General features: G+C 36.7%; 1 protein-coding gene across 10 annotated transcripts in view; it reads right to left on the bottom strand.

The window, feature by feature from the left end:
* LOC138715464 (pericentrin-like) overlaps window positions 1-15147 on the bottom strand; it is a 191964-nt gene extending 176817 nt beyond the window's left edge. For 3 of the 10 annotated variants that reach the window (XM_069848396.1, XM_069848395.1, XM_069848394.1), the window contains exons 1-3: window positions 14896-15147; window positions 14259-14640; window positions 14046-14155 (exon numbers count right to left, since the gene is read on the bottom strand). The gene's annotated coding sequence lies outside the window, so the exon portion shown is untranslated. The remainder of the gene's footprint in view (window positions 1-14045; window positions 14156-14258; window positions 14641-14895) is intronic. The other 7 variants (XM_069848391.1, XM_069848392.1, XM_069848388.1 and 4 more) reach the window with 5 other exon arrangements.
* Window positions 15148-17011: the final 1864 nt, after the last annotated feature.

Genomic DNA, 17011 nt, shown 5'->3' on the forward strand with positions numbered 1-17011 from the left:
ATAGCAGCTCGTACTCTTCACAACACTCTCACTTCCTGGCACACCTCAACCTTAGTGAGTCCTTCCACTGGACTAATATCTTCTGTGATTCTACACAGGATCCCACAACACGGTGTACAATACAACTTCTGCTAAACTTATCGAACCCAGTTCGATCCCCGGCCTACGTAGGAGCTTGTACTCTGTACGCGTCTTACCTCCATGAGCCCATCCACTAGACTAACGCTACATTCGAGATGAAACTCGCTTCACAGACCAAATCTAAATCACACCACTGTCTTGACCAATCAGCAAGCGCTATTACAAAATAATTAATTCTCCCCAGATCAAAAAATTAATGCTCCCTCGGTATCAACTTACATAGGTTATAGGAACAGAAACAGAGCATAAAAAAAGAAAGTTGAGAGAAAGGCCATCTACGAGAAGTGAGAAGAACTAGATCAGAAAGAAAAAACTACAAGCCATCTATGAAAAGTTAGAATAATTAAAACTAACAGAGAAAAATATGAAGATAGAAAAATCTAAAAGAAATAGAAAGTAAAAGAAAGATGTGCCGAAATACAAACGGCACAGATTGGTTTATGATTGTTTTTCTACCACATGCTAGAAGGTTGGAAGGGAAGAAAGTGTTGCTTGGAGATAATTTGGCTTCACATTTCAACCCAGAGGTTCTCAGAGTATGTGAAGAAAACGATATTCCTTTTGTCTGCCTGCAACCTAACTCCACCAATATACTACAGCCTCTAGACGTAACATTCTTCCGTCCATTCAAGCAAGCTTGGAGGAATACATTGTTACAGTGGAGATTAAAACATCCCAAAATGGTCGGAATACCAAAACCAGAAGTGCCATCATTACTGAAATGTACTTTAGAAAAAATGGATCTTGCTCCACCTAAAAGGCCTGATGGGGAAAAAAGTGCAATCAAACGAAACCTAATGAAAGGATTTGAAACATGCGGAATAGCCCCATTAAATCAGGATAAAGCATTGTCAAAGTTGCCACAGGAAGATCACAATGTAATAGAAAATAACATGAATTCTAGTTTGATTGAATTTTTAAAAGAACAAGGTTTGGTTCGGCAGTAAGCAGACCACGCCAGAAGAAGAATAGGTTGAGGGTTGAACCAGGGAAGAGCGTAACTTCACATCATATCGAAGAAACAGAAAGTGAAGGTGAAGAGTTCGTTGAAAACATGGACCAAAGTGAAGACGATATGGTAACAGAAACTGTCAGCGACAGCTTACCTGAATATGAGGAGCCCACAAAGGAAAATATTATCCAGGGAAAATTTATTTTGGCAAGATTTTGAGGTGATAAAAGAAATGCAACCGAGTTCAAGTATGTTTGTATTGTTCAAGAAGTGTTAAGTAATGGTGAAATTAAAGCACTTGGATTGAAATCATGCAATTCTAAAAAATTGCTCTAAATACAGGATGGTGATGTCTCACAAATCATTTTCAGTGATGTAATTGTAGTTCTTCGAGAACCTATCATGCAGCAACAAGGACGCAGTTTGGTGTACAGTTTTCCACATGACATAGATATCATGGAAAAGTAGTTGTATTTGATATGCTTTGTTTGTTTTTGTGTTCTTTTGTTAATTTAAATTATTCTGAATAGCGATCAATCTCACCTCAAATATTTAAAAGCGAATATCTTTAAAACTACTTGACAGAATTCATTGGGGGTTACAATGATCATTACTGATGCTCTGTACTACCATTCTATCTAATAATATAGTCATGATCAATGTCACCCCAAACAAAGGATGAGATTGATCACACTGTTTTTAATTTTTATTTTGCGTTGTATTAATGTTAAAACAAAAACAAAAGCAAATTCTTGTAGGCTAAAATAATGGTAAGTTGAAATAAAAGATTTTCTTAAACCAACATAGACTATATAAATAAATTGTTTTCAAATGATCAATCTCATCCCAGTTTACGGTATATCAGACATGCACTAACCCTCATTTAATGCCTCAGCTGATTTTATTAGACTGCTTCAAAAGATTCTCCATCTACAAACACACGTATAAAACCCCTGTTTTCCCAAATTACCTCATGGACCCCTATCATCCAACCACGGACTTTCCACTGACCATTGACACAACCACCTTTCAAAAGAAGACCATCAACATCCAATCTCAATGGCTGGAATATATCGATTCCCTCCAACAACGTACCCCCAACAATATCTTCCAGATTATATTCACAGATGGTTCCTGGAAGAAGACTGGAGTAGGAGCAGGTTTCTACCATTGAAACCCAGACTCTCACAAAACATGGCGCCTATACCCCCATACATCAATATCCACAGCAGAAACAATAGCCTTCTATATGGCATTAAAAGAGGCCAAGACTCTAGGTGATCTTCCGATAGTAATCTTCATCGACAGCCTGAGCGTCATCCAAGCCATTCAAAAAACATACACTACCCACCAACAAATATACGACATTCTGGTTAAAGGCATGTTAAGGGGTATATGGTCCACTAATAAGGCTATCTCCATTGTGTGGGTCCCAAGCTACACGGGGCTTATTGGAAATGAAAAAATTGATACCCTCGTTAAGCTCGCAGCAGATCAGGGTAATATCACCGCAAGTTTTCTCACACCTCCAGAGGATATAATTCAACATGAACGCCTCGCCAACAGACCAGGCGACCCAAACAACGACACCTACAAACAGAAACGGATAACGACATTTCTACACCAGGCTACAATATCTCCGAAGAAAGCTACTTCCAATATTTTCAAAATGCTATGTCACACTGCACAGACACCCACCTATTTATTCAAAATACGTCAACGTGAAAATAACCAGTGCAATTGTGGACAAATACTGTAGGTACATTGAATCATTGCTTATTTGGATGTTCACTTACAAAAAACGAATCAAACAAACTTATCGACCTCATATATAAACACACATCTCCTAGACCACTCCATATAGATAATATCCTACCATTGTTCTCTCCTTACATATGTCGGGCTCTATTCAAATTCACCACGAAAACAAAGATGAAGATATAACAAAATCACACCACGTCACCAACGGATAGAGAAAATTACCAGTTATTATCAACATGACTGGATGCAGGAGCACAACCGCAAAGGTTGGCAGCAGCGTCATTAAATAACCCCGAAGTGAAGTGAACTTACTTATGTCACATACCATGACTGGAAGAGTTGCGTTGTCTATCCTTCTTACTTAACCATCATCTCACAACCCGTGCAGTGCTAACAGAACCCTGAACCCCCATATATCTGACAAGAGAGGGAATCGAAAACTGCCCTACAATACTACAGGCTACAATGTTGCTGAATATAAACAGGCACTCAAAGACAACTTTGATCATCCAAGATCTAAAAATCTAACATATGTGACTAATCCCACATCACCTAAGCCTTCTCAATGTACAGTTGTCAAAAGAAAAAGTGGCCGCTCTCCTGAAACAAAGTTCCCTTCGGGTATCTTCGCTATAATTCGGAGACAGGCGATGTTACATGTTGTTGGATCACGTTGCCTGATATCTACAGTTATAATTGAAGTATTCTGTGTGTTATTCGATAGCATAATGGTAGCGTTCAGGCCTCTTATTCATGAGGTCCTGCGTTCGACTACAACCTCGTGCTTTTTATGTTCTTTATTGTTCTGTTTTTGAGAGAGACAAACTATACATAATGGCTCCTTTCTCTTTTACTATTATTTTAGTAATCAACATCAGGTTCATTAATATATTATGCCATGACTTTATCATTATGATATTGTGGCTGCAAATTGAAAGAAAAAAGATTTTATTCTCAATAAAAATATCTTTCGTGGCATAAACAAAACAAATTTACTGGCATCGGCCTTAAAACATTCAAACAATTAAGCATTCAAAAAACAAAACAAGAAGCCACAATTCAATATTTAGTCTATCTTCCTCTTATCTCGATCATCTTGCATTCGAGTGGGCATGGAATCGACTAGTCTTTGCAAATAGCGACTGTTCTTAGACACGATATTCCAGGCATTCTGAACATACATACATAAGTGTTCTGCCCATGGGCAGGTCTTTCATAGCAAACCCAGCAATCTCCAATCTTTCCTATTTTCCGCCTTCCTCTTAGTCTCCGCATATGATCCACATATCCTAATGTCGTCTATTATTCTTTTCAACCAGAGACCCAACCAATTCCCTTTTCTCTTTCTAATCAGTTTCAGCATCATTCTTTCTTCACTCACTTTTTCAAACACAATTTTATTTCTTATTCTGTCTGTCCACTTCACACGCACCATTCTTCTCCATATCCACATTTCAAATGCTTCAATTCATTTCTCTTCATTTCGTCGTAATGTCCATGTTCCTTCCCCATACAATGCCACACTCCACACAAAGTACTTCACTAGTCTCTTCCTTAGTTCTTTTTCCAGAGGTCCGCAGAAGATCCTTCTTCTTCTATTAAAAGCTTCCTTTGTTAATTTTTGCAGTTTTTCTTGGGAAGGATAGGCCTAAATGAGGTAACATCCCGTTGCTTTCTGCACACCACTATCTCTTTCGCATCTTATTAGATTCCAGGGGGCCCAAGCGTGGAGATGAGGAGAGTGGATTTGACTAATTGTCTATGAGGCGCAGATATGGAATACTTTCATAGTTCCGGAACTGCTAATACAAGCACATGCATTGTGTAACATCGCCGCGACCCGAAGTGGACTTTGAAAATATTTGCTGTTCACGAGTGCGGCCACTTTTTTTTTTTTTTTTTGACAATTGTACTTCTAGGACAACTTCATACCACAGCGATGAGATAGAACACAATTCACAGGCATTGCCAAATACTCAAAACGAGGGTCAATCTCAAAAACGAGTCTCTACTAAGCTAAATAAAACTCCCTTCATTGCCTTTATTAATAACATTATACAGGAAGCACCTGGCTATATCAGACCCCAGTTGGAAGATTTGAAAACTACTTTTGCATGGATCGACTCCAAATCCTATATTGGAATGCCAGAAGTCTAAACAACAAGATTCATGACATATCATACTTGGTATCCAAAAAATTTTATCATAGAATCATTATTACAGAGACTTGGTTTCAAAATTATCGACAACAGAACATTAAATCCTACCATTTAATCTCCGCCAACCGGGAAGATACGGGAGGTGGTGTCGCAATGTATATACACAAGTCTGTTCATCTTACTAAGAAATATGAAATGTTTAATATTAATAATAAAATACAAATCATTTCTATCACAGTCAACAATATAAGTATCATGGGTGTATACCGCAAACCCAGGGAGAATATATCATTACAGCAATGGAATCATATTTTAACAAGCATTTCTACTCTTTCCATACTAATATGTGGTGATTTTAATATAGCCAACTTTCATATGCATCGACGATGGCAGCAAATTCATCATCCTCTCATAGAATGTGCTCTATTACATGATTGGCAACTTGCATCTGAACATATTTTAACTAGAAAAGGAAGATGGGGTCAGGATGATTTCAACCGGACTTAATTTGGTCATCCGAAGACTTACTACAGCATATTAATATTAATAAAATTTCAGATACTATGGATAGTGATCACTATCCTCTCGACATAGATTTACACTTAACCTCCTCTGTCCTTAGGTATCATATATGATACCTCAGCTCTTTATTCATTTGTCATTCGTTATGCGCGTATATAGATCCGTGACCTGAGGTATCATATTCTATACCATCTGCGCTCTCTGCCTATCATTCGTTTTTGTTAATTTTTCTTGCCACTAGATGTCACCAGCTGATTGAATTTATCATTTCGTCTAGTCAGCAGCATGGCGGAGAAAAGCAAAGGTAATTGTTGATTTGTTACATGTTAAATGAAAGAACTTTATTTGTTGATACATTCTTACACATTAACAATTCACCTAATAATAATAGAAACATTGTTAGTCTTTTCAGATAGGCGTACAACACTGTTTTTTATGAGGTATCATTGGTGATACCTTCGGTCACTAGCATGACTTTTTATAAATCCCATTACTATAATTTTGTGTAGTAGATATGCGTGATATCTGCTATTCCATGCTTGTATAATTCAAAATATCATTCTTTACAATATAGTAATCTTCTCTATGTGCTCTATATCATTATGAGAATGTGAGGTTATGTTTGATTTATTTTAGCCTTGACTACGAACGAAATAACTGAACTTGTCAACAACATCAATCCCAATGATTCTGACTTTGAGATTGAGGATGAAGAAGACAATGATGAAGATATCATAGTTCGTAGACCTCCAACTCCTGTGATCGATGAAAGTTCATCTGATTCAGAAGATGAGTCTCTAACTCTTGCGGAGATACAACGAAGGGCCGTTATTTGGAGGCACAAAAATGTGTAAGTTGTTAGAAATTGTGACTAAACATATCTACAGCTACAAATAGAGGGAAATGGAAATAAGTATTATATTCTTATAAAATTTTGTTTTTTGTTCTTTTTTTTTTCTTTTTTTCTTTTTTTTTTTTTTTTGATTCCAGTCGCCATTGACTTTTGAGAATGTTTCATCACCTGAGCTATCAGAAGTAAAGGATCCTTTCGAGTACTTCAGTAAGCACCTGCGACCTTCATTTTTTGATGAAATGGCGCATTTCACAAATTTGAAGTATGTATCTCTAACCGGGAAATCTCTAAACTGCACTGGACGAGAAATTAGAAAGTTTTGGGGCGTTAGTATTGTAGCTGTGCTCTTGGGGTTCCCAAGACTAAGGATGTGTTGGGAGAGCAGAACCCGCTACCCGCTGGTAGCAGAAAATATGGCCAGAGATAGATTTTATTTGCTTCGCAGAAGTATTAAGGTTGTTGATGACAACGCTGTTCCTCAGGATCAAAAGCAGGACAGTTTCTGGAAGGTGAGACCAATGTTAAACAGTATTAGAGATGCATGTCTACAACATCGCAGAACTAAAAATGTTTCAATCGATGAACAGATGATTCCATTTCACGGACATGTGCGCATGCGCCAATATATCAAAGGAAAGCCACATCCTGTGGGATTGAAGAATTTTGTTTTGTCAACCCCTTCTGGCCTACCTCTTGACTTCATGATGTATGAAGGAAAAGGAAAGGAAATATATTCAGAGAAAAGCACTGTTCCAGAAAAGCTTGATGTGGGTGGGCGAGTTGTTCTGAAACTTGCAGATTCTTTGCCACCTGGGTCGTCTATTTTCATAGATAGATATTTTACGTCTGTTGAGATACTTGATTGCTTGATCATAAGAAACATTTCGGCAACTGGAACTATAATGGTTAGTCGTGTACCAAAAAAGGTTCAATTTAAAAGTGACACTGATATGAAGAAAGAAGGTAGGGGTAGCTACGATCAAGTGGTGAGAAATGATGACAAACTAGCTCTCCTCAAGTGGTTTGACAATAGGGCCATTTTTCTGGCATCAACAGAATTCGGTGTGGAACCAGTAGAAGACTGTAAGCGCTGGTCAAAAAAGGATAAGGCTTACATTAAAATTCCTCACCCTGCAACAGTGAAGATGTACAATTCATACATGGGGCGAGTTGATCTCTTTGATAGGGTGTTGGGAAAGTATGCCATGAGAGGGAGGACAAAAAAATGGACAATTCGTGTCATTCATAATTTCTTTGATTTTGCTATTGCAGCAGCCTGGCTTGAATACAGGCAGGCTGCTATGGAATCTGGTTGGGCGAAAAAAGATATTTTGTCCTATTTCCTATTTCGGTTTGAGGTGGCAGAAAAACTGATATATTTTGATGGAAAGAACGTTGCCATTCATGATGAATTAGACGAACAGGAAGATGAAGAGGAAAAGGAGGATGAAGAAGACAGTGATGGATCTTCCAGAAGGAAGCGTCCTAGAACACCAAAAGCTTTACCACCCAGGGCTGCTAGATTGGACCAGGCCTTACATTTACCACAGATGACGAATAAAGAGCAAACAAATAGGTCGAAATGTTGAGCTCCTGGTTGTAAGTCTTTGACATTTGTCAGATGCACAGAATGCAAAATGTTTTTGTGTTTTACAACAGAACGGAACTGTTTCTTGGAATTTCATAAAAAATGATTTCTAACATTTCGTTTTTTGTATGATGGGATATGCAACCACTTATGCATATATACTAAACTGTTTTTGGACTACTTATAAATTTATATCATCATGAATATTGAGAATTTGACTATATTGTATTTTGTAACACATATTTTGTTTATTTTTATATATAATTAATTATGATAATAAATATATATAAATGTTCAATTGTATTAAAGTCTGCAATAATGTATTCTACATTTTTTTTCAGTATTTGTAAGCAATTTGTATGCATTTTTGTAAAATAAATAAAACTAAATGGATTCAAAATAGTGTCCTGTAGTTAACCAAAAAGTCCTCATAAAATCCTGAGGTATCATATATGATACCTAGCATAAAACAAGATCAGAGATCGTGACAAAAATTCTGACTGGTAAAAGTTTGTATTTGTATCACCAAAAACCCAATAAATGATATTTAAACACTTTTATAATTGTAAACTTGTCTCGGGACTGAAGAGGTTAAACCAAGCCACTTTCCTCAATCAACCTACTCCAGCACAACCCAGACATATTAATAGTAACAGGGTGGATGAGATAATATCTAAACTACAGAGCCTTCAAGATAAAATAAAGGATTTTGACGACATACATAACTTGTTAATAGAAGAATGTCAGAAATGTCCTTTCTCTAAACAATCTGCTAGAAACAAAATGTCTCCTAAACCACCTTGGTGGAATGAAGCCTGCAACAGAGCAGTCGCCAAACGACGACTGGCCTACAGGAAATACAGGTTAAACCCCAATTTTTTCAATTACTTAGGAGACAGGAACCAAGAAGCCCTCACCAAGAAGGTGCTCTGTTATTACAAACGTCTCGGCTGGAAAAAGTATATTTCAAGCATTACATCACAAACTCCAACTACGACCATATGGAAGAAATTGAACTGGTATAAGACAGGCAAGCAAACTAAGCCATGTATTGTGGGTCCCTATCACCACGGCATGGCGCGTCCTCAGGTTGTGGATCGAGGAGACAGCCTCCAGACATGGAGGGTAGCTGCGAATATATTGAATAAGCAGTCGCGGACAGCCGATGAGGGGTAGTCCTCCAGCTTGGGGGTTGGGCGAAGGGCTAACAACCCTTCGCTGTAAAAAACAGCTTATTACAAATCCTTCAAATCAGCCTCGGAATGGGACTGATTCTCTGGCACGACCAATCCAGACGTTTGGGATGGGCAGGGCATGTAGCACGTATGGGCGAATCCAGAAATGCATATAGAGTGTTAGTTGGGAGGCCGGAGGGAAAAAGACCTTCAGGGAGGCCGAGACGTAGATGGGAAGATAATATTAAAATGGATTTAAGGGAGGTGGGATATGATAGAGAATGGATTAATTTTGCTCAGGATAGGGACCAATGGCGGGCTCATGTGAGGGCGGCAATGAACCTCCGGGTTCCTTAAAAGCCAGTAAGTAAGTAAGCAAGCAAACTAATTTCACCCCGATTTTTATTGATCATGAACTGCAAGACACTTTCTTACAAGATCTTTCTCCGGGTATGGTTACAGCTCCTCCACCTATTTTTGAAATTCCTAGCACTACTAACGATCATCAGCTTTCAAAACCTATTACCTCACAAGAGATTTTGCACGTCTTGGCTTCTCAAAGAAACACTGCACCTGGTCTGGACAATATCCCATACCTATTACTCAAGAAGCTTCCATTCAAGTATTTATTGCTCCTAGCAACTAGATTCAATCAGATTCTTACAACTGGAGAAGTCCCGGATACCTGGAAACTATAATTAAACCCCTCAAGAAAGGAACAGCAGTTACTGATTACAGACCTAGTTTTGTCCAATACACTTCGCAAACTATTTGAAAAAATCCTCACTGATAGAATTACTTTCCATTTAGAAAGATTTCATTTATGGCCCTGCAATCAATATGGCTTCCGAAAGGGATATAGCATGTCATATAATATTTATCTACTATTAGTCGATGCATACCTAGCACTTTTATCTAACAAGGTGATGTTCACTCTATTCCTGGACATATCAAAGGCATGAGACTCTGTTCAATTGGACCTACTTTTGGATCAACTACCTGCATACGATATTCCACTACCTCTTATCAAATGTATTTATAATCTTATGAGTAACAGATTGGTCTCCTTGGCATCTAAATATAACAACCACCATCAACGCTATTCATCACTGGGAATTCTACAAGGGTCTTCAATCAGTCCCTTACTTTACACATTATATGTTGGAACTTTGAATTTACCAAACAACACTTCAATACGGGTCCTTCAATATGCGGATGATATCATTTTATATATGTCATACAATTATAAACACATATCAGAAGGAATACAACTATTTGAAGACCAGTGCAATCAGATTATTAACTATCTCCTTGCGAAAGAACTCAAGATCAATACTGCGAAAACGCAATTTCTAATATTCAAGAAAGGTTGCACACACTTCAAACGTAACATTCGCATACAGAATGTTTATATTACATCTCAAAAGACAGCCAGGTCTCTCGGGCCGACAACATCTGGAACATGTCATATATAAAGTGAAAAATATCCAAAGATTATTCAAATGTATTTCTAATAAATCGTGCGGCATTGAACGTAACATCTTATTCAAGTTAGTATACCCCTTAATAATGGCTAGATTGGAATATGGATCTCTATTGCAAAATGACGTTTATACATATACAAATGACGTTTATACATATCAAAGTAGATTGCTGCCTTGATCTTGATGAAGTCTTCAACAAAAAAGATATAAATCCAGAAATAGCAAAAGCCATTGCCCTACAAACAATTAATAGAAAATATCCACAAAAGGGCTGGTTGTACATTTACACTGATGGATCTCTCATGGATCAAAATGAAGGAGCTGGAGCAGGAGCTACTTGCCAATACTTTTCTCTTTATAAAAATGTTGGCAAGTACACAACAAATTTTGATGGCGAAGTTGAAGCCATTTATACATCACTTCAAAATGTATTTGTTTGGCTAAATCAGTGCAAAAACATAGTCATCCTGTCTGACTCCAAAGCTGCAATCCAGTCCATCAGCTCAACTACATCCCCTAAAATGGAAAAAGTAAAAGAAATTCATTGCATGGTAAAACAAATTCAAATGCTAAATAAAAAAGTGGTCTTCCAATGGATCCCGGCCCACTGCGGACTGAACGGTAACGAGAAAGCAGATATGTTAACAAAGAAAGGAACTTATATGAACTTAAAAACAAATTTCAAGTTCCCATATGAATCAATAAAGCGAGTCATAAAAAGAATAAGTTACAGCAAACAGGCAAAACATCAAAATTCAAAATGGAAAGAATCATTCAAAGATCCAAAACTAATTCCTGATCTACCTCGAAAATCTGCCGTGGCCATGTTTAGATTGATTACTGGTCATGATTGCCTCAGTAAACACCTCCATCATATTGGAGTACTGAATTCACCTAAATGCTTACTGTGCACCAGAGAAGAGGACATGGAGATGGAGCACCTGGCTAATTGCGAAACTCTTAGGACATTTGTGGACCTTCCATCAAAATAATGGGAAGCAAGAAGGATGATGGCTTCATTGTTAAATCCAGAGCATTAGATACACACACACGCACGCGCACGCGCACACGCACACACACACACACACACACACACACACACACACACACACACATATTTTTACTACCTGGAGGAAACAACTTTTTTACCATGTCTTCAAAAATATTTTCAACATCAATGGCTACCCGTCATATGTACAGATGGAACAAACTTTTCCGTTCTTTGACAAAAAATACCGAGAATTCCAATTGGCAACTAATTCATTACCAGACTGTTTTCACACACATCTACCCCACTCTTCCACAAACTCAAGCTTTTATCCGAAATAGCACACGCTCAACCGGCAAACGGTTTCACTCAAAATATCCTGCTTTTAAAAATTTTTTCATCTTTCTTACTACAACCAAACACCTACAAAATCCCTATCTTTCCCTGCTACCTTATAGACCGCAAGAAATAGACGAATCAATAGTTGACACATCTTTTACACCACAAACAACCCATTGTATCCCCCAAGAATGGGAGGAATATCTCAAAACTTTTTGTCCAGGTCCCGAAATCAAGCACATATACTTCACGGATGGATCTAAGAAATAGGAGCTTGTTGGAGCAGCCTATTACAATTCCAGTAACAATTACCTCAAGGGCATCTGACTGCACAATAACACATCAATCTTTAACGCTGAGATCCTAGCTATCTATACTGCTCTGAAGGACATTCAAAAACATAAATATTCGCAATCAATCAAATGCACGGACATTAATGCACTTTACAAGCTTTACTTAAGCCTTACTCAGATACCAAACAAAATATATATATATATATATATCATCCTTTTAAAATCACTTATTAATAAAAAAAGACAATCACAAATGAGTGTGCAGTTTCTTTGGATACCCGGTCACAAAGGCATCAGAGGCAATCAGAAAGTCGACCAACTAGCACAACTAGCCACATCATTCCCAAATGCCACAACCAATTTTCTGCTTACTCCACAAGATTTGGGACAACATTTTTTATCTTATCCTATGGTAGGATGTCAAGAAGAGATCCATTATAAAGAGGAGGAGGATAAAATTCGAGTCATTAAAAACTTCACAACATCCTATTCAAAATTGCCTCGAAAAGCAATCGTCATGCACTACCGCCTGGTTATGGGAACTTTTGCAACTCCGCAAAACCTTTTCAACATTAAAAGACGTACTAACAATTTATGTTAATGTGGTTTTATTTTTATTTTATTGGGTTATTTTACGACACTGTATCAACATCTAGGTTATTTAGCGTCTGAATGATATGAAGGTAATAATGCCAGTGAAATGAGTCCAGGGTCCAGCACCGAAAGTTACCCAGCATTTGCTCGTATGGGGTTGAGGGAAAACCCTGGAAAAAACCTCAACCAGGTAACTTGCCCCGACCGGGATTCGAACCCGGGCCACCTGGTTTCGCAGCCAGACGCGCTGACCGTTACTCCACAGGTGTAGACTGTTAATGTGGTGAGATTGGGACCTTGAACCATATTTTTTTCGGATGCACATTTTTCCAAGCCAGTAGTCAAAAATTATCATCAGAAATACATGACATACTACCTATTGAAGGCCCTTGGAGCATACATGATCTACTTAATCAACATTCCCACTATAACTAAATGTTTATTTAGATTTATCACTAGAACTAGGATGAAATGGTAACCACTCAAATTCTCAGTATTGCATATAGGCCTACTACGTGACTCACAGAAATTTATATTAAAGTCTTCTTGACACAGCAGCTCAACTAGGTTGGCAACAGTGTCGGTAAACCGGATGTGAAGTGAAGTGAATCCTTCTTACTTGTATAGGCCTATCTTTCACATGCACTGTTAATAACACATCACTATTAATAACCACGTAGCACAGTATTCTGGGTAAGGAACTTCACAAATTAACAACAAGCATACAGTACCCAATCACTGTCCAATTTCGATTTAGATAATAAGTAAGTTCATCTAAAGAGTTAAATGATAGCCTATCATTTCCATTTGTTTATTATACACAGATAAACTCTCCTCCACTGAACCTTTAAGAAGATTGTATTGTAGGCGTTCCCTACGATCTCCCTGGTTGGCAGATATAAAGGACAGTCAAAAAGTTTTGAAGGCACAGTTTCTGAAATAAATTTTACATATGAAAACTATTTTAGATTATGGTCAAGATTTTATGCTATTCTTATTTAATAATAGTAAGCAAAATAAACAATGTGTCTTATTAGTGTTGAGGTCATAACCTCAAACCTGAAGCAAAACAATAATTCTGAATCTTTCAGGAAGTAAACAAGCCACAGTATTATACTAACAAATTACACTAGCGTATAGGAAGCTATTACAGCTTATGTAGCCTAATTAATTTCTCTTTACAAATTGCAACTTACCTTTCTTAAGACGAGGACGTTACAATTGTTGTTGATAATCTCCCAGTCTTCGAATCACACACTGATGCTTCTCTTTCAATATTCTGGGTTTCAAAATATAACTCGCATACCTGCGAAACAAATTAATACTCATTAGTTTTTGTTTCTTACGCTATACAACATATCTATCAGTTGATGTTACATAACCTCTTATTCAAATTCTACTATACTTACTTCACATTTATTTAGGCAGAATTATCCCGATGCATCGCCCTGATATATTTCCGGCGTAAATCTTCATCCTTAGGGAATTAAAATACACTGACTTTCGAACCAGTTAAGTAACTGCATTTACATCACATACTGATGCTTCTCTTTCAATATTCTGGATTTCAAAATGTAACTTTCATACCTGTGAAACAAATTAATACCCCTTACTTCACATTTATTTGGGCAGAATTATCCCAATGCATCGCCCTGATATATTTCCGGCGTAAATCTTCATCCTTAGGGAATTAAAATACACTGACTTTCGAACCAGTTAAGTAATTGCATTTACATCACATACTGATGCTTCTCTTTCAGTATTCTGGGTTTCAAAATGTAACTTTCATACCTGTGAAACAAATTAACAAATTAATACTCATTAGTTTTTGTTTCTCAAGTTAAGTTTTACAACATACCTATAAGTTAATGTTACATAACCTCTAAATATATAATCTCTAAATAGATAACCTCTTCATTGATTAAAGTTCTCGTTAACACTTTGTCGAAGGTAAATTACCTTTTTAACAATTTTAACACTTTTAACGTGTGACAGAGTAAATTTTATGTTAGATAACCTCTTATTCAAATTCTACTAAATACTTACCTCACATTTATTTGAGACAAAATTATCCCGATGCATCGCCCTGATATATTTCCGGCGTAAATCTTCATATTTAGGGAATAAAAATATACTACCTTTCGAACCAGTTAAATAATTGCCTTTACAGGCAGGTACGCAACATTTGCGTGACGCATTTGTATATTACACAAAAGTATAGTCGGAGCAAAGACCAGCGAATTTTCCTGTGTTTTGTTTCTCTGTGCGCCAGCGTATAGTTCCACCACAGTCTAATATCATACAGTCGCGCAACTTCAACACTCTTTTTGCCAGCATTCACGACACTAGCGCTCAAGCGGCAGGCAAGGCACTGGTCATAGGGTTGTTGATACAGCCAGCACGTGCTTTAAAGGAATGCGAGATGTTATAATAACGTTTTCATCATGCGTCGGAATAAAGGCAATGTGTGCAATGACGAAAATTGCAGTAACAAGTTTAAATCTCCGAATTTGCCGTTCTTCAGATTCCCTAAAAACCAAGAGAAAATCATAACTCAGTCATAACCTATAATCCACGCTGTAGGTAGCCTACGTTTTGTGTTCTATAAAACATTTGTTAGTTATCAGTTACCTATTTGTATGTCAGGAAGGAGAGTTTAAATAAAAACAAAGTAAATACCCGTTACAGTATATTATTGTTTTGCAGAGATCATGTGTAAATGTGTAACCATTCCGATTTTGGATAATGTATCTACAGTTTTTAATGCAAGTAATTCCATAATTTTTCTATTCGTGTTTTTTTTCTTTATATTTTTCAAAATTTGAATGTTATATTGCATTCAAGTAGGGATTATGGTGTTAATTTTTTCAAGAATTCATGGCGTATTATAATCCTTTTGCAAAATATTCACTTCTTCAATAAATCCAGACTGTGTCGATAAATTTCTGATGTGTTGGTGTAGATTCATGTGGCAGACGTATTAAGTTCTCAAGAAATAAAAGAGCCTTTTTAAATTTAATATAAAAAGCAATCTTTTCTGTAATAATTTGCATGACTGTTATTGGTGTTGATGTAAACATTATCAGTGATTATTTGAGCCGTTCAGAGCAGAAGTGGTATAAGTCAAAATTAGGTAATCAGGTTTAAAGTAAAAATTCTGTAAAACACAGCGCAAAGTAGCAATTAATATATCCTTCGTGCTATTCACTGACTACTAATAGTTTAAATAAATTCAATATTAACTGCTACTTTGCGCTGTATTTTACAGAATGTTTACTTTAACTCTCATTACCCATTTTTGACTTACACCACTTCTGATCTGAAAATAAAATTAGGCCTACATTTTCAGAGTTAATTGAAGTTACAATTTTTTCAACAAAGTTGTGTATTCATTTGTTCTTACCTACGTCATAATAACAGTAAGTGCATGTAAATTACGTATTATATAGGTAGGATAAGTTAAAATTAAGCTTATGTGTGAAAACTGGAAATGTGATGTAAAATGTGGTAAACTTTCCATAAAAATTTAAACCATAATATCAGTACTATTAGCGACTCAAAATAATAATAAAAAAATTTGAAAAATAATGAACTTCATAAATCAATGTATGTCAAATTAAGGTTTAAATCTTCCCCTTTTTTATTTTTAAGTTTACCTCAGCGGCCGAGTTTACCCCAATTTGCAGTATGGAAAATAGTTAATTTCTCAGGAAATAGGGAGAGGAGTTCACCACGCGATGTACCCTACGAGATATGCCCTACAATTTTGACTCTTTTCACAGGAAATATAGAGTTCTAATGGTTTATAAATATATTTAGGAATGAATTGAATTAACCGTCTACGTACAAAAAATTATATTATTTCAAACCATGATACGTGATCAGGGCCATGATTCTGTTGTAAGGAGCAGAAAGAATTACATTTATTCCCAGCTTCTGAAACTTGTAGATTAACTGCGTGTGAAATTCTTCCAGGATTCTAAAGTAGAATTAGTAAGAATCATATACACTTATTGTATAGCATAAAAATATAAAATAAATTACGCAAAACCCGTTTTCTGATGTGTTATCATATGTAGTGTGCACACTTTTAACTTGCCTGCCGCTAGAGGGCTAGTGTCACGCCAGCTGTCAAATGTTGGCATATTTGATACGTATGAGT

Source organism: Periplaneta americana, chromosome 15 (assembly GCF_040183065.1).
Source record: "Periplaneta americana isolate PAMFEO1 chromosome 15, P.americana_PAMFEO1_priV1, whole genome shotgun sequence".
Classification (NCBI taxonomy): domain Eukaryota; kingdom Metazoa; phylum Arthropoda; class Insecta; order Blattodea; family Blattidae; genus Periplaneta; species Periplaneta americana.